Source organism: Ochotona princeps, chromosome 13, assembly GCF_030435755.1.
Source record: "Ochotona princeps isolate mOchPri1 chromosome 13, mOchPri1.hap1, whole genome shotgun sequence".
In the NCBI taxonomy this organism is placed as follows: domain Eukaryota; kingdom Metazoa; phylum Chordata; class Mammalia; order Lagomorpha; family Ochotonidae; genus Ochotona; species Ochotona princeps.
Genome location: NC_080844.1, coordinates 52,772,867 through 52,797,497, shown reverse-complemented (window position 1 = coordinate 52,797,497; position 24,631 = coordinate 52,772,867). Strand labels below are relative to the sequence as shown.

The 24,631-nt window shown below is 42.7% G+C and overlaps 1 pseudogene; it reads left to right on the top strand.

The window, feature by feature from the left end:
* The first annotated feature begins 3,792 nt into the window (after positions 1–3,792).
* LOC118759444 (eukaryotic translation initiation factor 2 subunit 2-like) lies at positions 3,793–9,165 on the top strand (annotated as a pseudogene).
* Positions 9,166–24,631: the final 15,466 nt, after the last annotated feature.

The window sequence follows — 24,631 nt, the reverse complement described above, 5'->3', positions numbered from 1 at the left end:
CTTGGGTTTTCCTAGCCAGCATCCCTCCCTCCATTCACTATTGTTCCGGTGGTGTGGGCATGTGGCGCTCCACTGACTGGACCTTGATCAGTAGACCACTGTGGTTCTCGGAGACTCCATCAGCGAGGGGTTGAAAATGTGGACTCTGAGCTCCAATGGCTGGCTTAGTCTCATAGCTCACTTGCTGCCTGCTGGCCCAGGGAGGCAGTGGAGATGTAGAAGGCATTTGTAGCCAGAGAAGCAGGCCTGTGTGTGTATCTTTGCTCTACCACTCCCATGAAGAAATGGGGGGGTTAGGGAGGCTGAGAGCTGCGTGACGGCGCGGATGGCTCTGAGAGCAGCAGGAGGGGAGCCCCAGCAGAGAACTGTCAGGTATGTTGAGATGGAGCTGACTGGCAAAAAAATTGTTGCTTTCATGGTGACAATTAAATTCTAATTTTCACCAAATCTATATTCTTAGAATTTTTCTAGTGGACATCTCAAAGTTTCTGGGTGCTTTAGCCATGTGTGTGGCTTCTCATTTGACCCACAGAACCCAATTCAAGCTGAGATAGCTAAACAAGAACAACAAGGAAAGTGTTTCTGAATGATCACTTGGAATGAGAAATCTTTGGAGGAAAGAGATACATGTACAATTCTCTGTACCTCAAGGCTGACCTTGATCAGGGCCAGTGCTGTGGTGTGGTATGGCAAGCCATTGCTTGCAGTGCTGGCACCTCACGTGAGCACTGATTTGTGTGTCAGCTGCTCTACTTCCAATCCAGCTCCCTGCTAATGTCCTGAGAAAGCAGTAGAGGATGGCTAAAGTCTGGGCCCCTGCACCCGCCTATTCCAGGCTTTGTACCAGCCCAGCTCTGGGCGGCGACGACATTGATGAACAGCTGATACCTGTAGGCTGAGCTGTTGCTGATATAATCAGATCTCCCCTTAGAAAGGAAGTGCTAAATAAAGAAGTAGAATTTTATTTATTTCCCAGTGTAACCGAAATGAGAAAAGCAAATTGTTCACCTTTTCCTAAGGATATTGCGTGAGGTATTGGTGGGTATTCCATGAAGCTATCCATATTTTCGGTGATACGGTTGCTTGGACAGAACTGGCTTAAGCAATAGTTGCTTATGACATTATTTATCATAGTTTCCAAGCTTATATAAAAAATGTAAACTTTCCCTCTGGCCTCTCCTCCCTAGTCTATTTTGACCAGTCCTCTATGTAAAAATAGCTGGATAACATTGACCTATTTTCATGCTATGCATTTCAAATTCACAAGTGATGTGGGGAAACATGCTCACCTTCCGAGGACAGCATCACGGACAGTCATCACCCAAGCTTGAAGAGTTGACTCCTGTGCCGCTGGCAGAAGCATTTTGTCTGTAGCTGGGTAAGGGGACAGCTTCAAGGGTGAGTGTCCTGTGGAGACACTGTCACTTGGCAGGCAGTCTTCACATCTATTCCCTTTCCCTGGCTGGCATGCCATGGTGTGTGTTTGGGGTTGGAAAGTGGCCTATTGGCCAAAAATAAAAAGGAGAACCAGTGGGGTGTGGGGTGAAAGGAGTAGATATATTTTTTTCTTTCTGGGAAAGAGCTGGAAGGAATAGTTTGGAAGGGATTTTTCCTCACTTGATCATAAGACCGAAGACATTTGCTTAGTGTCATGGTTTTATTGTTTGCACCTTCTCATTAGAAAAATCTTCCTGGTTGACTTGAATGTGTTGGGGCTTTGGTTACTGTCTGGTGGTGGCGAAGGCATGAACTTGAAGGACAAGGCAGTTCTAAGTTTGGAAGAACAGGACGTGAAAAAGCTGACGTTGGAAGCTGCCCATGAGCTGATGCTTTAGTTTTTGAAAATATGTTGGGATAAATAATAATCTGCCATCCTCATTATCATTGAAAGGTGTTTTATTCTTGGTTCATGCATGCCTTCATCTTGCCTTTTAGTTTTCTCCAGTGTTTGTCCTTGAGATCATGGGTAGCACAGGGAAGCAAGACCCCATCTTGGAATGTTTTGAATGGCATCTGGGCACCTGGTAATCTTTTGAGGGTTATAAAACTGTGAACCTCTCTCTCTTTTAAATAAAAGGCTTATTTATTTTAATTTGGAAGTAGGGTGACAGAGACACAAAGTCATCTTACGTTTGCTGGCTTATTTCCTCAAAACCCCCAGCTGCTGAAATCAGGCCATGTTGAAGTCAGAAGTGAGAAACTTCACGTAAGTCTCCCAGGTGGGTGGCAGCAGCCCCAGCACTTGGGCTGTCGTCTGCTGCTTCAAAGCTAGATGGAAGTGGCGAGTGGCTGGAGCTGGAATCGGCCCTCTGACAGGAGTTGTGGCGTCCTAAGCAGCGGCTTAGCTGGCTTTGCCATAACAGCTATCTTTGTTGTCCTGTTACAAACTGATTCTTCTCTCTTCTGAGTTGAGGCCTCTGTGAATATTTCCTATGCTTTTCAAAGGCCCTTGAAGTAAGCTTTCATTTATTAAAAAATAATATAATATGGCATAAACTGTTCTGACACAGTGAATAGATTAGGACTCATTGTACAAACTATTAAAGTGTTACTATTTGAATCATGAGCTACTTGAGAATGTTAGAAGTTGGATTTTAATGGCAAGACTGATGTCGCTCAGAACCGGTAAGCTTAGACCTCTTTCTTGCTGAGCTACTTGGCTAGCAAGAGGCTCCCCACTCCCCGCATCTGGGTTTTAGGGTCCCTGGGTCCAAGGGGCCCATGGGGAGTCAAAGATCCCATCCTGCACTGTGATGGATAATGAAGGATTCTGAGAATGCAGAACTGGAATGCGCCATGTGGTTAGGACAGGCTGTTTTGAATGCTTTCAATTTAAGTGCTAAGTGTGCAGTGACAAGCTTAGTTAGTTTCTCCTTTTAGACTTCTTACACCTTAGTCTGCCTTTAAATTTCTCATTGCATCCTGGCGATTTTTTTCTTTCTCTCATATCACGCTCTGAGAAGTTAGGAAATTTGGAAAGTAGAAAATAGGCATATACAAACATGTCCACAGATAATGTTCATCCGTCTACTTACCTATCCTTATTTAATCTTCAAGTCTGCTTGCCTGATACCTACTTGCTTTCCTGACCTACTTAACAATCCTGAACTACTTTGGCAAACTTATTGCCCTATTATTATCACTCGCTTACCTACCCAAACAAAGGAACACTTTTCTAAAAAATGTATTTTATGATACAGTTCCATAGGCTCAGGGATTTCTCCATCCCCTCCCAATTCTTCTCCCCTCACTGATTGCCCCTAAATTTTTACCATAGTATAGTTCTTCAAAACCAGCCATGGGTCCATCACTCTGTATTTAAGTGTGACAAGACATTATAAGTATAGACAATGACAGAAAGTACAGCTTCCTATTGTCAGTATACATTTAACAGTTTTATTGGGAGTCCATCTTTGATGAAATTCTTTCTCCTTTTCCTGGTTTTGAGTAATGTTTACTTAACGTCTTTAGGTTACATGATTTTAGGTGGTGTGCATGTGGAGTGCTACTGTTGTTGCCCTTTAGGTCTATTTAGGAAGCAGTCTTTACTATGATATCTGTGAAGGAATAGTAAGCATGATAATATCAAATTCTTTAGTACATTACAATGTTATGATGGGTTATGAAAAGGTTCAAAATTGTCTTTGAAGTTATAGTGATTTACACATTATCTCCATAGAGACGCAAGAGCCTGGTGCAGTGGAGGGAGAGGTCGCCACTAGAGCTGTTGTGGGTTCGTGGGGCTGACCCACCTGACTTTCCAACTGTGCTGAGTCCACTTGAGCCACAGCCATGTCCAGGGATGAGATGCTTTTTGATCTTACTATGAATAAGAAGATGACAAAGAAGCAGCAACCTTTTATTCTAGATGAGGTAGGGGGTACCCAGATGGAAGGGATCCAACCCTTGGAAATAAAAATGTTGGAACCAGAGTTAAATGAGGAGGACAGCAGGAAAGAATATACTTCCGATCTAGATGATTTGAACTTCTTTAAACAAAAGAAGAAAAAATAAAACAGAAAAGATAGTCAATATTGATGAAGCTGAAGACAGGTGTAAAGAATGTTAACATTGAAAGCGATGTTCAGAACAAAAAGGATATCTAGTTCCCAGTTGAGGATGAGAGAGTAGAGAAGAATGGAGCTCTAGAAGACAAGAACATCAAGAAAGATGATAGAATTTGATTCAGTAACCAGACAGGCTCCTCTTGGCCTGGCTCAGAAAGAGACTACATGGATGAGGAGCTACTGAATTGGGTGTTCAAACTCATGAAGAAAAAGAATCCAGATATGATTGCTGGAGAGAAAAGGAAGTTTGTCCTGAAATCTCACTTAAGTTTGTGCTTTACAGATATCTGTGAACTATTACATTGTCAAGCCCAAACATCTCCTTCCATTTGTATTGACTGATAGGGTGTGAGTGTTGCTATAGATGGTGTGAACCAACTTGTAACCAAAGGAAGATTCCAGCAGGAATCTTGAGAAGCTGTATCAGGGAATGTGTCACTTGTCATACATTTCAATCACTGGACACAATTCTACAGACTCTATTTCTTGTAGTGCAAAATCTGGCAATTTCGTGCTTCCAGACTGTCACGGAAAAGTGAGTACAGCTCTGAGCCAAATCTAACTAATCTGCCAATCAACACTGATTTTTCAAAGTGTGTCGTAGAGGGTTGGCTGCACAGGTTTCCCATCAGGGTGGATGAGCTGTTGTATTAAAAATAAGACAGAAAAGCTGCTATGCTCTCTTGTGAGTGGTGGGTGATCTGAAATCCTTGCAAGATGTGGATGTTCAGTTGCTAATATACTCATTGCCTACTTCAACAACTGGCAACAAAACATGATGGGGTAAGGAGGTGCTTTAAAAAATCATTCCTAGACCTCAGTGAAGTGTGAGCTAAAGCAAGGGTGAAAACAGTTTTCTCTGTAGGGCTGGCATTGTGGTGAATGCCTGCAATGCCAGTATCCAGTATGGGTGCTTGTTTGAGTCCTGGATGCTTCATTTCTGGTCTGCTCCCTGCTAATGTGCCTAGGAAAGCAACAGAAGCTGTGCAAATACCTGTGCCCCTGCCACCTATGTTGGAGACATGGATGGAGTTCTAGGCTCCTGGCTTTGATCTGGCCTCTGACCAATTTGGGCATGAACGAGTAGACAGAAAATCTCTCCCTCTCCCCCATCTCTTTGAGACTCTGCGTTTCAAATAAGTAACTATTTAAAAGTTATTTCAATATAAAATGATTCATTTGAGCTTCAAAACTTATGTTTAATTTGAGAGGGAAGGAGGGGAAAAAAGGAGACAGAAAAAAAGAAAGAATAGATATGATCAATAGATAGATATTCACCCTCTAAAGACCTGCTGGAACCAGGGCTTATTTTCCCGTATTGCTGGCAGTGATCTAAGTACTTAGGCCTTTACTGGCTGCCTCCCAGGGGCACGGCGGCAGTCAGCTGACACCAAGAACCGGATGTGAAACTCAAAACCAAGCACCCTGATGTTGGATGTGGGTGTCTCTAAAGCACTGGGCCACATGCCTGCCCCTATCTATTTTTAATTTATGTATTTTCCCTTTGTTCCTGATACTATTCCTTCTCTTCACCATTCACCAAGTGTTCATTACATATCAATATTTACCGAACCTTATGCTGGGTGTATGTGGATTCCAAAGTAATATAAAGCAGTCTTTGATGAGATAATGGTTCTTTGTCTCAGAAAAGGGGGGAAAAAAAAAGCCCTGAAATAATGTACTTGAATTGAGTGCTGTCTTCTCTAAAATTCATGTCCACCTGGACACTGCATTTTGTATATGCAGTTTTTGTATATAAAGCCAGAAGAAGACATGTGGTAGTAGAGGCACAAGTCAAGGAATCCTAGAAGTTTCCAGAAGCTACTGGAAGATAGGAAGAAGTAAGGGTGGACCTTGCTTTAGAACATGCAGAGAAGCATGGTACAGTTGACATTTTCACTATGAAATTCTGCTTTCCAAACTTTGAGAGAATATATGTTGGGAGCTCTAATCCACATAGTGATTTATTATGGTAGTTCTTGGAAGCTAAGAAAAAGAATTTGTAATTTATGGGGTATTTAATTCATAAATATAGGCTATTCAGAAAAATGGGGAAAATCATGAAATTTCTATGGATGGATTTTATCCTGTTTTGTTCTCCTGTAGTAGTTTTTACTGATGTGATCATAGAAAAGAGTTTTCCATCTGTAGAAATTCATCCTTGTTTCTGGGTTGTTCACTATTTACATATTCTTTGCTATAAACATTAGCAAGGTTCGCCTTTCATTGTGGTCTCTATTGTCCTAATAGCCCCTAACGCTCACGAATATGTGGACACAGCCTCCTCAAACCTGACCTGGAGGCTGGAGACCCGACATTGCAGGGGTTGCCAAGGAGATAGTAATGCTGTGGGCAGCTGTGTGCGGGTTCTGGAGCCGGTGGTACCAGGGTCTCTCTCTCCCTCCTATGTGGGGCTGACAGCCTGTGCAGGTTGAGCCCTGGGCCTCGGAGTGAGCTACCGTATTGCCATCTCTGGATTTGGTCATGTCCCTGGCTGATAGGAGAGGCGACACCCATGCTAGTTTTTCAGATCTTACTGAATTAACTGATTGGAATGAAATGATTTGTGAAATTAATTAGCGAGGATTGCTAGTGTTCAGGGAGAAACCTGTGACTGATAGAACACCCGCCTGTTTCTAGTTTATCACAAGAAAAATCCACTTCACGTATCTGACCACCTGTGAGAATCTCTGCACTCCGTTGAGTCAGTCATTCCCCTGCTAAAGCTGTAGGCCAGAGGCTGGTGTTCGGTGATCAGTTCAGACACGCTCTGAGTTGCATGCACCTTGCCTCGGGGTGTCTGGGTTTGAGTCCCAGAACTGCTTCTAATTCGGCTTTCTGATAATGTGTGCCTTGGGATACAACAGCTTGGGTCTCTGCCAGCCATGTGGGCAAGCCAGACTGATGTCACATCTCCTTTCTTTGGCCTGGCCGTGCCCTTGCTTGGTGGGTATTTAAGGAGTGAGCTAACAGGTGGGAGAAGGCTCCTGTTTCTGTGTGTCTGCTTTCCAACAGTCAGTCAGTAAACAGAACGGCAGGTCATTTTAGAACAGACATGCATGGAGCCTATTTGAAAACATAGCTGCTTTCCCATTTCATTTTTACAAGGAATATGTCCACTAGGTTGAGAGAGTCAACTGTGGATGTCACTGTATTTCTTAAGAGGTGGTAGCTGTAAATAGTGCTGCTGGCCAAATGTATATGCAATACTGACTTTATTCACTATTATTTACATGGATAGTTTATGAAGGAATATTTCTATTATTCTTCTGAGAAACATTCTTTTTAATTTGCAGCTTTCTGATCATTAGAGGAAATCATTTTTTTGTCTTTCTTTCCTGGTTGGAATTTATAGTGATTTTTTTTTTTCCTTTTCAATGGACAAACTTTATAGGCATATATTCACAGTGGTTAAGCTTCTTAACAGGGGTTACAATCCCAAATGAGAAAACCTGTTTGCAAAGACTGGGCAGCTTCTCATAGAAGCTGTGTTGTGTTGTGGGATTCACAAAGGAAAGGTTCATTATATTATTAGAATGATATCTATGACGTTTGTTCTCTTTTAATTCCGTATTCATGTGAGAATTGGTGAAAATTGGATTGTAGCAATTATGCATTCGCTGTAACCTTGAGAACCTAACGTACTAATACATTCTTTAAATAAAAAAGACTGCTCACATTCAAGAAAGGAGTGTGAATGTAATAAAGTATTCCAATTCTGAGATTTTGTTTTCACTCTTCTTGGGAAAGGACGCGAGGGAAGCATCTTGTGCCCCAAGCGCTGCATTCAGAGTGGCATTGCTGAGGACAAATTCCCTTCCTTTTGTGCGTTGAGGTTTTCATTTCCCGTTTCCTGTTTTCTTTTACTCACCGTGAGAAACTTCTCAGGCTAACATTTCTCTATGGTCACTTTCTGACGAGCCTCTTAAGAACTGCCAGGTTTAAGCTGTTTTCTTTCTTTCTTTTTTTTTTTTTTTTTTGTTAATTATTTTGCATTATGTGACAGTTTCATAGGCTCTGGGAATCCCCCCCTCCCTCCCCCTCCCCTCCCCCCGGTGGATTCCTCCACCTTGATGCAGTATTACAGTTCAAATTCAATCAAGATTCTTTCATTGCAAACATATACCAAGCATAGAGTCCAGCTACTAGCTATTAAGAAAAACGAAATGCAATTCTTTGTGGACAAATGGGCCCGACTGGAATCCATCATGCTAAGAGAAATGAACCAATCCCAAAAGGTTAAATACCACATGTTTGCCTTAATCTGAGATGACAATAAGCTGTTTTCTTTCACCTCTAAGGGCTCAAGGGCCAACTTGGGGGTTTTCTGAAAGCTGATTTCTCACCAGTGGGTGGCAGCCTTTTGCTTTTGAGCAGGGTGATTCGAGCTGTTTGTCACTGGAGGACTGGCGAAGGGTTTTGGTGCGGCAGAGATAACTGGAATTCAGGCACAGCTAAATGACTTGGATCTAGTTGATAGCAGGATCAGTTTGTGTTCTTGAACAACTTCAAATGATGACTAATTTAGAAACACCCAGTGCATGATTTAGACTTATTTCTGGGAAGTTAGGGGTACATCCTGCATACACACACACACACACACACACACACATACAATGTGTATGTGTGTGTATTTTTCTCCTTCCAAACTCACACTGAGATTTGATTTCATCAGGATGAACAATCCCTGTCTCTTAAGGAACCTGTCCCCAGCGTAAGAGGATAACTAATAGCAGGGTAGTCTTGAACCGCTCTTGTTGGTGATGATGTTTACATAATGACTGGAGTCATTTCTCCTACGTTGTAAATGATGAGGCCGAGAGGAAATCCTATCTCTTAATTGCCCAAGGGATAGCTATTTGTATCGTTCTATGACAGACTCGGTGAATCAATGAGGCGGAAGTCCCAGGGCTGTCCGGTCGTGGTGCTGGTTCGCGAGGTCGTCTTTGTGCCTCCGGCTTTGCTCCAGCAGGAGGAGGAGCCGCCCAGGAGCCTGAGCAAGCAGCGGGGCAGGACACAGAAGCTGTGCTCACCTGGGACCGCAGGAGATCTGCATGTTTCTAGGCCCCAGGTTTTTATGACCGAAGGAAAGGTGTAGGCGAGACAGATTAGGGTCAGCTCTTGCTGTAATATTCTGTGGGACTTACCGTCTTTCCTTGTCTCAAACTTCCAAAATAGTCCTACTTTATCTGTTCTTTATGGTTTGTTCCTTAAAAATGTGCATTTTAGAGACCCAGTACAGGTACTTGCATACTTTCGTTATATTCTTTGTTAAAATTGATTTTTAATTATACAAGATGATTCAAGTGTATGCTACACTGTTGGGGGCGTAGCCATACTGCCCCTCCTTCCCTCCATCCTGCCTGCTTTCGCTACCCTTCCCTCTGCTTTATCTTCTCTCCCCTCCTCTGTTTTTTTCTTTTTTTCCCCCTAATTTAGACAGTGACATGTTTTTATTTCATTTAGCAGTCCCAGGCTTCACGCTCCATTAGGTAGACACATCAACACACGGCAAGCAGGAGAACCGCAGCTGATTGCTCAGACGTATCAATGCAGGTGGCAAACAATAATCAAGTCACAAAAATGTCAATCTTGTTCATTTAGATAGCATTTTTTGTACTCTGTGTAATTGTTATCATAGATCAGGGAAATATTTGATATTTGTCTTTTGGGGACTGGTGTGTTTCACTAATCAGAATGGTTTCCAGTTTGATCTATTAGCTGCAAAAGGCGAGATTTCATTCTCTTCATGGCTGAGTACTATTCCATAGAGTATATAGAGATCTGTTATTCATTAATAAGTTGATGGGCGTCTGGACTCATTCCATTACTTAGTTATTGCGAATCAAGCTGCCGTGGCCATGAGGGTACAGGTAACTTTCTCATATGCTGATTTCATTTCGTTTGGATAAGTTACCAGGAGTAGGATGGCAGGTACATACAGTAGATCCATTTTTATATTTCTGAGCAACATCAATTCTTTCTCTTGCTGTATAGAAATGTCTGATGTAATCCCATTTTATTTACTTATTTATTTTTTAAAGATTTATTTATTTTTATTGGAAAGTCAGATATACAGAGAGGAGGAGAGACAGAGAGGAAGATCTTCTGTCTGATTCACTCCCCAAGTGGCCGCAACAGCTGGAGCTAAGCCAATCCAAAGCCGGGAGACTCTTCCAGGTCTCCCATGCAGGTGCAGGGTCCCACGGCTTTGGGCCGTCCTCGACTGCTTTTCCAGGCTACAAGCAGGGAGCTGGATGGGAAATGGGGCCGCCGGAATTAGAGCTGGTGCCCATATGGGATCCCGGCGTGTGCAAGGCGAGGACTTAACCACTATGCCATAGCGCCGGGCCCTACCTTTTTGTTTTAACTACTTGTATGTTTAGACGTCAGATCCTGTGATGCCTCCGGCTTGGTTTTTCTTGCTGGGGATCTCCTTCACTATGCTGGGTCTTTTGTAAATCGAAATGAATTTTAAGACTCTTTCCTAATTCTATAAAGAATGCCTTTGATATTTTGATGAGGATGGTATCAAGTCTATAGATTACTTTAGGTACTACGGACATTTTAATGATGTTAATGCCACCAATCCATGAGCAAAGAGTTATCTTCCATTACTTACTTATTTATATTTTGGTGTGTGTGTCCTTGATGATTTCATTCATCAGTATTTGATGACTGTTATTGCAGCCACTTTTTTTTTTTTTACTTCTTTGGTTAAATTTATCCCTAAAAATATGACTAAATTTGTGGTTATTGTGAATAGGATCTTTCTTTAAATTTCTTTTCAACCAGTTCATCATTAGCATATAAAATGCTATGTTCTTTTGTAACATGCAACTTCACTGAATTTGTCAGTTTTAAAAGCTTTTCGGTAGAGTGTTGAGGCTTTCCCTTCTATAACATCATGTCATCCGTCAGCACGGGTATTTTGACTTTCTCTTTTCCAATTCTGAGGCTTTTTACTTTTATGTATGTTTGCAAATTCCCTGCCTGTATGCAAGCCTTATTAGGATTATTTTTCACTAGTATGTAGGGACAAGGTTTTACGTATTTCGTAGGTGTAGCTTTAAGAAGATAGCCACAGTCCCCTCCCTCCTCCTTTCCCACTGTTCATTAATTTTTGCAAAGACATAATTTTAATCCACTCCACAAATACAAGCTTAAATCACCACTGACCATATTATTTAACAAGTGAAAGTTGGAAGACAGCAGTTCCATAGGAGTATGGAACGAAACAAGAACATAAGCTTATGCCTTGTGCCCTAGTTAAAGTACATTGAAAACATCCCATCCAAGTACTAACCCCGCCCGACCCTTGCTTAGCTTCTGAGATCAGATGAGATTGGGCGCGTTCAGGGTGGTGTGGCTGTGGACACATGATGCATTTCAAAGGATGAACCTAACCTCCTGTACTTCATCCCTGGCTCTCTGCATTACCTTACAACTACCTTGACCCCAGGAAGCAAGTCCTACCAAAGTAGACATGTCCTCAGAATAGCTCATCTGGTTTCCACTTACTCCTCCATTTAAAATTTTTTTTTTTCTGCCGCTTGGTACACCCAAGGCCGCAAACTATAAAAAAGTCCAGCCCACTGAAAGACTGGTCCTCTGCCACATGGTTACTCCGTCTATATGTGGGAAGATGGCTGCCCTCTTTGAATTATTAACATCTAATACATTCAATTTGTGAGTTAGTTCCCCATTTTTTTTGTCTGTTCTGCGTCTCTTTCCCAGCATCTGGTACCAGTCTCTGTACCTCTCCACTGACAACTGTGAGCAAGAGCTCAACATTGTTGGGAAAGAGATCCAGAACAGAGAATAGCTGGGGGTAGGCGTTCACAACCAAACTTCATTTACCAAAGATGAAAGCTTTTGGCAGAGGCGGCCGACTGTGGGTGTGCTACATGGAACAGGCATGTAGTGTAGTCATTTAGCAGGCCAGGCGTTTTAGAGGTTGAAGGTCCCGGAGTGTGTGGAGGGGAGGAGGAGTTCAGAGGGATGGGGGAGTCGGAGGAACTGAGGCAGCTTTGCACAGGCATTTAAAACTTGGTGGCCTGTGCTCCCTGGGAGCCAGGCTGTTGCTCCCAGGAATGCTGAGTTGGGGGTGGGCTACAGTGAGTGCAAGGCCAGGGTGAGATTGGTCTGACGTGTAGTGTAAGACTCCCTGAGGGTACTGGCTTGGTCTACTGACCCAGACTTCTAATGCTTCCAGAGCTAGAATGGCTGTCTCTGTCTACTTGGTGAAAGGATTTTAGGCTGTTCTTGCTCCATCAACCACACGATGTCTGTTTCATTTCTGTATGTTTTGTGTTCTGCATTAATTGCTACAAAGCAGAGAAAAGAAACTGGGCTGTTCTGTTGTGCCGGATTTTGAAATCCCCAGAAAATCAAGTCTGAAGTCGGTGCTAAGGCATAAAGGTGGTTTATTCAGGTTAACCGAGGTCTCCCAGCCACCTCCCCGAGCACAGCAGGGCTGGGCGGGGGAGGGGCAGCCGCAGCTGAGGCTGCTGTGGAGGGCAACAGAGAAGCATGAACAAGCCTCCCCGCCCCAGCTGAACAGCCCAGCGTTCTTATACATTTTAGGCTATTAATTATACAGTCATGATTTAGCAGGCTTCTATTGGTGGATTTGAAACAAGCAACTTTCAAAAAGCACAAATTGAAGAGCTATAGGATGGTGAATCTTATCAAACACCAGGTATCTCCTTCCTGAGGAGTGGTCTGCCCACGTGACCTGCCAGGTGTCCTGCCTGGTGTATGTAGACTGTCAGGCCTGGAGTTCACACAGCCCCCGCCAGGCCATTAAGGCAGGAATTACAAGAGGCAGAAAACATCTAGGTTCTTTAGTTCCATTTCTGCTTCCTAATTGTTTTTCCCTATACGTCCAGTTCTATATTAATCAGCAGTGGAAGTGGTCATCTGTTTGTCTTGCTCTAGATCTAAAGGAAACTATTTCCAGCTTTTCTGTATTCTGTATGATATTGGCTGCTAGTTTGTCGTATATAGGCTTTATAATTTAAAGGGATGTTTTTGCTTAGTCTATTGAGATCTCCAAATGGTTTTTTTCCCTTTCGTTTGCTCTTTGCGACTTTTTTTTTTATATATTTATTATTTAACTTCAGTAATTACATTGTATTATGTGACACAATTACATAGATACTTGGGTTCTCCCACCCCTCCCCAAACCCTCCCACCATGGTGGATTCCTCCACCTTGTTGCATAACCACAGCTCAAGTTCAGTTGAGATTCCCCCATTGCAAGCGTATACCAAACATAGAGTCCAGCATCTTATTGTCCAGTCATCATTGGTCCAACTGTGATCTTTTTAATGTTGTTTTGGAATCAGATTGTTTGTTGCCTGTATTTTGCCGAGAATCTTTGTATTTACCAAAGATTCAAGTGTGTAGTTTTATTTTTATGTGATGTGTTTGCTTATTTTTTGTGTCAGAATAATGCTGCTCTCATCAAAACATTTTGGTGGTGTTTCATCCTATTATATTTGGAATAATAAATAAATTTTTGGGGATAATAATTTCTGAAAATTATCGGTGTTAATTCCTCTTCACATTTTTTTTTTTTTTTTAGAATTCGATAGTAAAGCTATCCTTCTGGGCTTTCTCCTTGATGGAAGAATTTTAAGTTAATAATTTTAATCAGAGCTCCAATCTCTTGCTTCTAATGGATCTATTTGGATAATTTATATTTTCTCGATTTAATCTTAATGAATTATATGAATCACAAATTTCATCCATGTCTTTGAGGTTTTCCAGCTTATTAGCATACAGCTTTTCACAGTAGTTTGCTATGATCCCCTGGATGTCAGTGGTATTGGTGGTGATGTCTCCTGTTGAATCTCTAATTTTATTTGAGTTTTTTTGTCTTTTTGCTAGTTTGGCTAAAGGTTTGTTTATTTTTATGTTTTCAAGATAGCTTTTTAACTGTTTTAAAAACTAGTTTGCATTTCATATATTTCTGCTTTGATCCTTACTATTTTTTTCCTGCTGCTGACTTTGGCTTTAGTTTGTTCTGTTTTTTCTGAGCTCTCTAGGTACTCGGTTAGGCCATTTGTTTTAGACGCACAGGGTCCAGTTAGGAGTGATATCTCTCTTCTCAACATGAAAGTGGCAGAGATGCCTGTCTTTTTTCCACTGGGAAATTTAGTCAAAATTCTGTTGCTTTGTAATGGATGTTATTAATGTCACAGACAAAGAAAGTAGTTAGTGTTATCCTGGAGAGAGTAGGGAAGATGCATCCATATATCTGGTTTGGTTGTTATAAATCATGGCTTTGCCTAGAATTACCTGGGTTGTTTCGCATAAAATTTTCAAATCTGGACTCTATTGTACAGTGATGAATGGGAGCTTATCAGCAAGTGGAGTTTGGGCATCAGTGTTTTTTTAAGAAAACCCCAGAATTCTTGCAGGCCAATAGGAGAATCAATTGCCTTTTGTTTTCCAAGGGTTGGTTTGACAATAGCTCCGATAGGCCACAGTGAAGCCACTAAATTTTGTCCTTCATTACAGAAATATACCTACACACACATCACTCATACGGTATGAGATAAAACAGAATAATTCACTGACAGGCACTGCATGTAAAGCAGAACTCAAATAAATACAACTATAATTAAAAGCTTTAATGTAACAAAGGACACACACACATACACACAACTGTGGTTACAGACTTGTAGTTCCTGATACATGCAAAATCGGAGACAGAGATGCGTATCTAGGCACAGGGACACAATGCTAGGATTTCACAGAAAAATAAATATAAACACCAACACAACCAGAAACACATTCACAATATTTTTAGCGTAGACTAATTTCACTGAGAGATACACAGTTGTAAGCAAAAAGGGTCATACATACTCTTCCCCCACACAGGTGCAGCCCAAACTGCACAGGGATGCCCAGGGGTTGGCAGGTGGAGACCCATATGCACAGAGATGGAGTGACTCAGGGGCTCATTCAGACCCCTAGAAAGGGGGATCCACACTGAGACACACTGCTGTGATAACTTACAACTATTGCATGCTAAAATTGCAAGGATCTTTTGCTTCTTTTGCTTTCCATAGAACCAATTTTTCCTCAAGAAAAAGTTGTCTCATCTTGGAGGAGGGCATGCACTTGCTCTCAACAGAAACACATTCTACTGAGAAAACCTTCACATAATAGTGTGGTTCTCAAGGAGGAACAATGACAACAACACAAAGACATCTATGCTATGTTTCTGCGAGGGGCTGGGACAGCTGCAGATACCAGGACAAAAGAGGCTGTAATGATGACAGCTTAGAGCCTACCAACTTCCCTTATGCCCCTGCCCTTTTGTAGTGAGCTTGGCAGGTGTAATGCTGTTTGGTTTTCAAAACAATCTAGCGGGTGTAAATTCCATTTTAAAGAAGAAGCTGTGCTCTGAATTTTGGTCTTTTCTCAGTGAGTGATGTGTTCTGTGATGTTTCTCATGACGTTGTTGAGCAGCATGGAGCTCAGACCCAGGAAGCCACCCGATTAGGAGGGGAAACAATTGACGCTGTACAGTGTATAGAGCTGCTAAGCCAGGATACTTGATAGGTTGGGTGTTTTCAAGGCATTTCTGACATGAACTTTATCAGGTTTATCAGAATCCAACCTTTTGCAGCATCTGTCTCTGCTTCCTGATCCACGTCTGCCTTCACTAGGCCAACAGTTTGACCATTCATCAGGTTCATTATGAACTTGACAAGGAGTAGTGGGTGACTCTGGGGATAAGAATCTTGGCTGACAAAACACAACAGGCATCCCATGCTTGTGCTCAGAGGCAACGTTTTATTCCCCTAAAAGACAGTGGTGTGTTGGCCTTCTTAACTTCTCTCTGTTTCTCTTCTTGCCTCTCTACTGTGCAATACAAACTGTTGATATCCAAAAACCCTAAGATTTGAATGTGTGTTGGCATTCCATTCCTGGGCTGAGGTGACCCCAGCTTTTGGAGGATCCATTTTTGTTGGATGAGGATGCTGCTGGACTGACAAGTGCTGCTGACAAGGTGAGCGGCCATCCTGATCATTGTGACTCAGGTGGGAGCCTCTGCTGTGCTTTCCTGAGTGTACCATGAGGAAAGAACAGTAGCTCAGGATACAGATAGGCTGTTTCCTCCTAACTGATCACCAAGCAGAGGTTGAGGAGCATTTAATTAGGCTTATCCCTGTAGCTATTTATGTGATGGCTTCAAAATACGTGTTGCTGTACCCAAAACATCTATGCTTTGTAGACATGAAGTTAGAGATCAGAGGTAAAATGACTTAATCTGAATAGGAGATTCGGATCGGATTCCCTCAACATAGTGATTTTAAAAATATTTTAAAAAATTAGTTTAGTATATATAGAGAGCAATCTGTTGGTTTACTTCCTCAGTGCTGACGGCCACAGCTGTGCCAGAGCTAGCACAGGTTGAAGCTAAGATAAGAACTCTGTTAAGGTCTCCCTTGTAGATGGCAGGGCCCTAAGTATTTGAACCATCACCTTTCGCTCCCCAGTCTGTAAAACCAGCAGAATGCTGCAGTTGGAAGCAGAGCTGGGATTTGAACCCAGGCACCTCTGATAAGGGGTGAAAGTGTCCCAAGCAGTGGCTTAACTGCCATACTAAACGTTCACCCCTGAGAAGTATTTTAAATTGGGTCAGTAGTATGTAAGTACCAAAATATTTCACACTAAAATTTTGGATTCTCAAGTTCTTTTTTCTTTCAATAAACAGAACTGGAGTTCCGGACCTACAAACCATGTGGAGATGATTGTCTAGTGCCAAGTTGTCATTGCCTCTGAGATGAGACCTGGGTTATTGCATTCTCAACACTTCCTGTAGTCTTGATCATGGTTCCTGTTAGCTACTCTCCATTGCAACTCTCTGACTCACTGCCATTCATAGACATAAATTCATGTATGGTCAGTGACAGATGTCTTGGGAGAAGTCATTGAAGGTTGGAGCAGATAAGAAAGGTTTCATAAAGAAATAGAAAAGTACACTAAAAATTAAAGTCAGAACTTAGGGAAAGGACAGGGGTTGGAGTGTGCCTAGGTGGAGGGTTCGTAAAGAGAGGGGCAAAAGATGAATACAAAGCTAGGGAAATTCTGAAAAAATTCTTAAAAGAAAAAGGGGGTAAATGGGAAAAACAAGAATTTTAAGTTGGTGAGATCACCATTTCCACATTTTCTCTCTCTCTCTCTCTCTTTTCTGTATCTGGGGCTAGGGGGAGATAAAAGAGAAGCTCCACCCAGCCTCCCAACCATCCCAGGTCCCTGACGTGGGGCATGCTCTGAGGGCACTGCTGAAGTCATTTTGATAATTCAACAGTTCTGAATTGCTGCCAATCTTGCCATTCCAAGCATGATAAAATCTTTCCAGAATCTACTGGCTGACATAGTCCACCTTATTAGTGACTCCCTTGCCCAGATGTTCACTGCCAACACATGGCTGCGGTAGTTGATAGATTTGTTCTGTCCTCTGTCCTTTGTTGTGGTACCAGGTGTTCTCTGCAGAATCCAACATACTGCCATATCTTGCATGTGCGCTTGGATATGCTGTTCACTGCTCCGCCTGAGCCTCTGAAGAGGCTCAGCTTTGACATATGCACTCCATGCTCAGACCTTGGAAGCTGCACTTCTCCTCATGGTTGGCGGTTCTGAGATCAGCAATTCAGTTGGAGGGATCCCCAAAGAAACTTCGTCTGAGCTGATTCCAGACCTGATTCGTGTGTATGCCTGGCCAGGGTCCAGCACAGTAGTCGCCTCAATCAGCTTGTGCACATGATGGTGGTTACAACTGCTGGGTCAGTTCTGTTTCCAGCCCTGTCTTCTACACAAACCAGTGGGTGTTGGAGTCCAGCCTTACCTGCTTACCACATAGTAGGCCCTCGTGCAAACCAGTGGCCTAGTCAGAGTGACTTGCAATTATCCCCACCAGGCCTACCCCCTGCACTGGTTCCTATGCTTGCCAGTATGTCAGCTGTCTATGTGAGCACTGTCCACCCCATTCAAGTCAATCCCCTCTCCAGGTACCCTTAAAAAAAAACTTGCAGCAGTTGCTGGTCATAATCTATGATCAAGTGGGACCTGCTGGTTTGGCTTTTGGTGAAGGAATTCTTGTTGACAGTCCTTTTTTTGTTTTTATTGGAAAGGTAGATTTGCAGAGAGGAGAGGTAGAAAGATTTTCCATTCACTCTGGCTCACTTCCTAAGTGGCCATAATTGCCAGAGCTGTGCTGATCCAAAGCCATGAGTCTGGAGCTTTTTCCGGGTCTCCCATGTGGGTACAGGGTCCCAAGGCTTTGGGCCATCCTCAGCTGCTTTTCCAGGCTGCAAACAGGGAGTTGGATGGGAAGTGGAGCAGCCAGGAGATGAGTCAGTGTCTATATGGGATCCCAATGCATGCAAGGTAAGGATTTAGCCACTGAGCCATTGTGCCAGGCTCTTGTTGACAGCCTTAAGGTGGGATAGGACATGGCAACAAAGATGGGGACACACCTGTCCTTCAACATCTGCATGGTCTCTGCTTTTCTGTCTCTCTCTCTTAAGCTACCAAAATTCCATTAGGGGAGATCCACTCTCATGGGCTTATCTAGTCTAATCACTTCCCTAAGGCCCCATCTGTAAATAACATAACTGGATAATGTTGTACTTTCTTCATATCATTAATATAAGACTTAGGGGAATGCCTGTATGAGTCCAGGGATACAAGCACTCAAGCCATGGTGTGAATTATTTTTCTTCTCACCTCCTCCACTCCGTATTGAACATCTCCTCATTAAAAATCCTTCTTGAGTGTCTTGACCAGAAACCAAATTTTCAGATGTTTTCTAGTAGCATGAGAAGTGTGGATAAGAGGACGAGAAAGTGAACACACCAGTTCCCCCTGTTTCTTTGTCAGAAACTGCACTGGCTCTTACAGCCAGTTAGCATCGATGTTTGACCGAGGGGACTGGTGACAGTGGGCCTTGATCCATTTGAGAAGACTGACTGACTCGGGGAATGCAGCCACACGTCCCAGCTCACCTGCAGACATCTGTTCTCACTGATAACCCCTTTAGGTGCTGATGTAAGCTCCTCACTCCGTTGTGAAGGCACCTGTGTAACCACTTTCTGAAGTCATTTATTCTAAACCGATGTGCTAGAAACACCTGACAAACAGAGTATGTTTGCTGAAATCTACGAGCTAATTTGATGGTTTCCCTGCTCTCGAATGAACCTGCCTGATGCCTTCATCTTGTCACGGTCTGAAGTATATCGGTGCATTACATTTGGAAAAAATACATATTAATGTGTGCAGTAAGTAGCCTGGGAAGAAATGTGTTTATCTTTGGCAAAAGCTGATGGGCAGGCGTTTCTGAAACTGAGTAATTTACTTAGAGAAGGGTGATGATCAGCATACAGCTTGGATTGCATCTGTCACAGGTATTTTCACAGTGCTTCCTGGAGGAGTGGTAACTCTTAGTACCTCCGTAGCCTTTGCCTTGTTCAATTAGCACCGTCTTGAATGATCGATTTCACTGTTTCATTTGCTGTGGCATCCGCTGCCTGAGCCTGCGACACATGCAGTTACTTAGAAGGGTCCTGCAGTTGATTTCATACTCTGTAGTTGCCGTCTTGAAATTCTTCAGACATTTTGAACACGGCACTTTGAATTTTCATTTTCCTTTGGATCTCCCACAGTGTGTCGCCAGCCGTGGGTGTCATGAAGTGGTATTGAAATAAACCAGAGTGAAGCAATGAAATGAGAGCAGGGCTGGGTCACTGGTTCACTGTGTGATCCATAGGAAGTTTAGTTCTTGATTTTATCGATGGAATATAACTAAAATAACTATCCAACTTATAAACTCTCATGCTTAAAATGAAACAATATCTGTGAAAATATACCAGAAAACTTCAAAAAGCTCATGGAAATACGTATTATGAAAAACCACCCACGGATTTGCAAATATTGTTTTTTAAAATGAACATTTTGAAGTACCCTTGGGCTAATACTGTCTTTTTTTTTACAGAACTGAAGTCATGATTTTGGAACAAACTAATTAATATTGCAGTCTGAGGTGCTAGGAAACATCTGGGGTCAGGAAAATTCTCATCTTAGTTTTCCTTCTGCTCTTTCCATGTATACCTTTAGGATTTTGGGCCATACGAAGGGCTATTCTTTGGTTTCAGTTCTCCACCTGACCTAAAAAAACTGAAGAAAAAGAAGCTCACCTTTTATCTACCTTGGCTTTGTGTGATTCTTGGACCTTTATCTGTTCAGTGGGGAAAAAGGTGAGAACTTCCAGAGTTGTTGAGAGGTCGCACAATCATGTTCAGGAAGTACTTGGCTCTGTGGGGACTCCATGAGTGACACATGTCATTTATGACTTTTCACCTTTGGCTGTGTATGTCGTTTCATCAGTGTGTGTGCCTGCATGTGAAGTCACACAGCTGTCAGCAATATGCGGGCGGGGCTGCACTGTGCATATGGCGGTGGTCCCATAAGAGTGACTTGACTTTGTGTGTCCTTTATGTCAAATTACATCATGACACATTTGCAGAACATATATCGGTTGTTAAACAGTGTATGATGGTGTGTGCATGTGTGCATGTTTGTTCATTTGTTCACAAATGAGCCGTAAACTCTTTGAGAGCCTAGGCTGTAGTTTGCCTTTCTTTTTAGTCCATGGCACAGCATTTAACAATTGATCTTTTTGAAAGAAATAAAATTTGAAAATCTGCTTAGCTCTGTTCAACATATGCAAAGTCACCAGGTATGGACACTGGCAGGCTTCTCATGGATGTCAGTGTGACTCCAAGAGCATTTGCTCATCGAGGTCTAGGCTGCACGTAGGTTTTATAGTCAGCCTGCAGAACTCACCGGTTTAGAAACCCCGTTTGGAGGATCAGTGTGTTTGTTCTGAGTCATTTCATGCCAGGTAGGAATACAAAGAGAAATTTGGGCATAGATACCGAGGATAGTGCCTGGGTCACACTTATAAGAGATCTAAGACACTATGTATTCTGTAAGTTGGGAACGCCGGGGGCACTGGGAAGTGCCTGGCAGAAAATATTGTTCACAAGATTGTGCTGAAGCACAAACAGGGCTGGAACACAGGAGAGAGACGAAGTATTCAGGGTTTCAAAGTGGCAGGAGTATGGCTGGGAAGTATTCACCTGGCCCCAATCGAAATTTTTTTTTTCTTTTGCTTTAAAGCTTTTTTTTTTTGTTTTTTTTTTTTTTTTGTTAATTTGTAAGGGTGAGACGCAAGCACAGTGATGGATCTTGCATCTGCTGATCCACTCCCCAAAATCCCTGTAACAGCTGGAGCTGGACCATGATCATAGTTGGGAGTCAGTCTCTTACATAAAAGCCCCATCTCTTGAGCCATCAGTGCCTGCGTGGCAGAAAGCTGGAGCCAGGAACTAGCATGGGTTTTTGGACTCAGAGAGGGGAGCCTGAGCATTCTCAGAGGTATCTTAACTGCTAGGCCAGATGCTGGCTCCTCTTGCAGCATTTGAACAGCTCATGCAAGCAGGTGGGATCCCAGGTCTTACATCAGCAGGATAACAGGAGCATCATCCTGCTGCTGGGCATGTTTGAACACTCTAGCTTGAAGCCTTAGGTGACCACAGGGGCTTGCTGCTGTACGTTTCATATCTTGGAAACTCCAGCACCTGTGATTCAGTCCTTTGTGTTTCTGAGATACTGTCCTCGGTGGCAATGGGATGTCAGACCTAGGAGAGATTAAAGGCTGGGCTTGGTTCAGAGTCGTACCTAGCTGTAAGGTTCCCAGACAGCTTGAATTTGTGTCTTACTGGGACTTGGGCTTGGGGAACCAGGCAATGGTGGGAGAGCAGGTAGTACTAACAAGCCGAAGTAGAGGTGATTCAGTGCTCAGGGAAGCATAGCAGCTGCAGGTGTGGGCAGCCCAACCAGAGGTCAAGAGCAAAGGGTCTGCTATCTCCATGGATGACCTATCCAGCTTAGATGTCAGATGTCAGTCATCTCAGCTCGCTCTATTTGAAGAAAGGTCTCTTTGGCTTCAGAAACACCTGGTCTACTAGGAACGCTCTTCCACCAGGCCAGCAGTGGTCCCAGGCTTGAGGCTGCTCGAGCGACGGCTCTGACCTGTGTTTGTTCTTGGCCAAGCAGGTCTGGAAACAGTTGAAATTTCAGCATATATCTGGCTTAAGGAAGTTGTTTGTCTTTGCTGCCAATAAGGCTCCAAAATTGCACTTTTATCAAGCAAAGAATAGAGTAACTAGACCCTCCAAGTTCACAGACTGGGTCACTGTGAAAGGAATGAGTACATGACGGTGCCTTTCTATTCATAGAAATTCAGTATGGCTAATTTCCGTGAACACCTTGTCAGCGTGTAGCAATTTACCATTTCAGAGTACATTTGTATTTATCATAATTTTGTAGTGGCATTCTCATGACCTTCACACAACTGTATTAATTGTTTTTGTGTTTATTCTCTTTTCATTCAAATGCAACATGGTCTTTGTGTTACATTTGTAACACAATGAGGTTCTCTGTCTTATGTTTTCTCATGGGCATTTTTTCATAGAGAAATGTAGTATACCTGACTTAGCTGTTAATGGTAATTTTTCAGTTATTATATGTTTAGTAGACATTACATTTTTAAAGGTCTTTTTAAAAAAAAGATTTAATTTTAATGGAAAGGCAGGTTTACAGAGAGGAGATACAGAGAGAAAGATCTTCCATGTGCTGGTTCAATCTCAATGTGGCTTCAATGGCCAGAGCTGAGCTGATCCAAAGCCAGGAGCCAGGAGCTTCTTCCGGGTCTCCCACATTGGAGCAGGGTTCTAAGGCTTTGGGCCATCCTTGACTGCTGTGCTAGGCTACAACCAGGGAGCCTGATGGGAAGTGGAGCAGCCAGGACACAAACTGGTTGGTGTCCATATGAAATGCTGGTGTGTGCAGGGCAAGGTTAGCCACTGAGCCATCACACTGTGCCCAGCAAATACTTCTTTTAAAACATCAAACAAAACTAAAGACATTTTAGTGATTTCCCATCATTCAATATAAAAAAAACCCTGGTTCTTTGGAGCATCACAATTATGTTACCAGATCAGTGGTCTGAAATATTAAATTGGGACTGAAGTGCTTTTGCTTCAGATTTTAATACAGCTTCAGCAAGGTGTGCAGAACACATATTTCTTCCATTGAACAGGTTGAAAAACTGAGCCTAAGAAAGGTAAGTGACTTTCCACAGTCAGATGGATTAATATATCTAGATGGCTGTTTATACAGCATTAACATAAACTAATGAAATTAATGATTAGCACTTATTAAGTACTTCAGTATGGTAAGTACTATGTTAAAGACTTTAACTGTATGAGGATATTCATTTTTTTTCTGCATGGCTGCAAAGATTTTATTTCAGAAATTTCTATTTACACATAGAAAAACTGAAGTTGGCAGAGGTTTAAACATTTCCTAAGAATACACAGGTTGGAAATGGCAGAGTCAGGATTCAGACCAGAGCATCTGAATTCAGCATTGTTGATGTCCAGCCTCTGTTATTCCTCTGCTGATAGCACTGGGAATATCCAGAGGATGGCACAGAACTCTTAGGTACAGACTCTGAGCTATGAGTTTGGCTTTGCTTCATTTTTCTAATGATAAACTGCAGTTGGAACCAGCAATTTCTTGTTTTCTAATATTCCAGATTGGTCCTATGATTGGGTTTATACAAGTGAGTCTGATAGTCTGTGGACATGCATGGGCAAGACATGCATGTCCCATTTGTCAGAGGGACTCTGTTTAGTCTGTTATGCTGAACTGCTGCCCACAGTGAATGCGGTGAAGGCCTCAGTTAATGACCCGGATTAGCCAGGGGCTATAGATCAACAGGAACTCTACCATTACCCACCAGAAGTTTTTTTTTTTCTTTTCTTTTTTTTTAAACTCTTTTACATCACAGTTTTGTTGTAGTAGGAGTTTGGCCTAGCAGTTAAGATATCCGCATCCTGGATCAGGTGTTGTGGTGCAGTAGGTTAGGTAGCTGCTTTGGGTGCTTTGTACCCATTTTTTAGGGAGCTGGTTGGAGTCCTGGCTACTCCACTTCTGATTGAGTTCCTGCTAATGCACCAAAGAAAGAGGAGATGGGAACTTAAGGTGTGCATCCCTGCCTGAAGATGGGACAGCTGGCTGAAGTTCTTGGCTTCTGGCTTTGGCCTGGCCCAGTCTGGATTGGTGGAGCTTGTTAGAGGGTGTAGCAGTGGATGGGAGATACAGCTCGCTCTTTCTTTTCCTCTCTCTTCCTCTGTTTTGGTTGCTCTACTTTGCAAATAAGCCAGCAAATCCATATTTAAAAAGTAAAATTATCTTTCCTTGAATTAAAAAAGTATGCATTTATTCCCTCAGATCAGAGTCCTGAGTCTGATACTCAGCTCCACTCCAGCTGCCTGTGAACACAGGCCTCTGTCAGTTCAGGGGGTGATGGTTGAAGTGATTGGGTTTCTGCCGCCCATATGGAAACCTGAATTGTGTTTCTGACTCCTGAATTTCATCTGGCCCAGTCCCAGCTGGGAGTCTTGGGGGAGTGA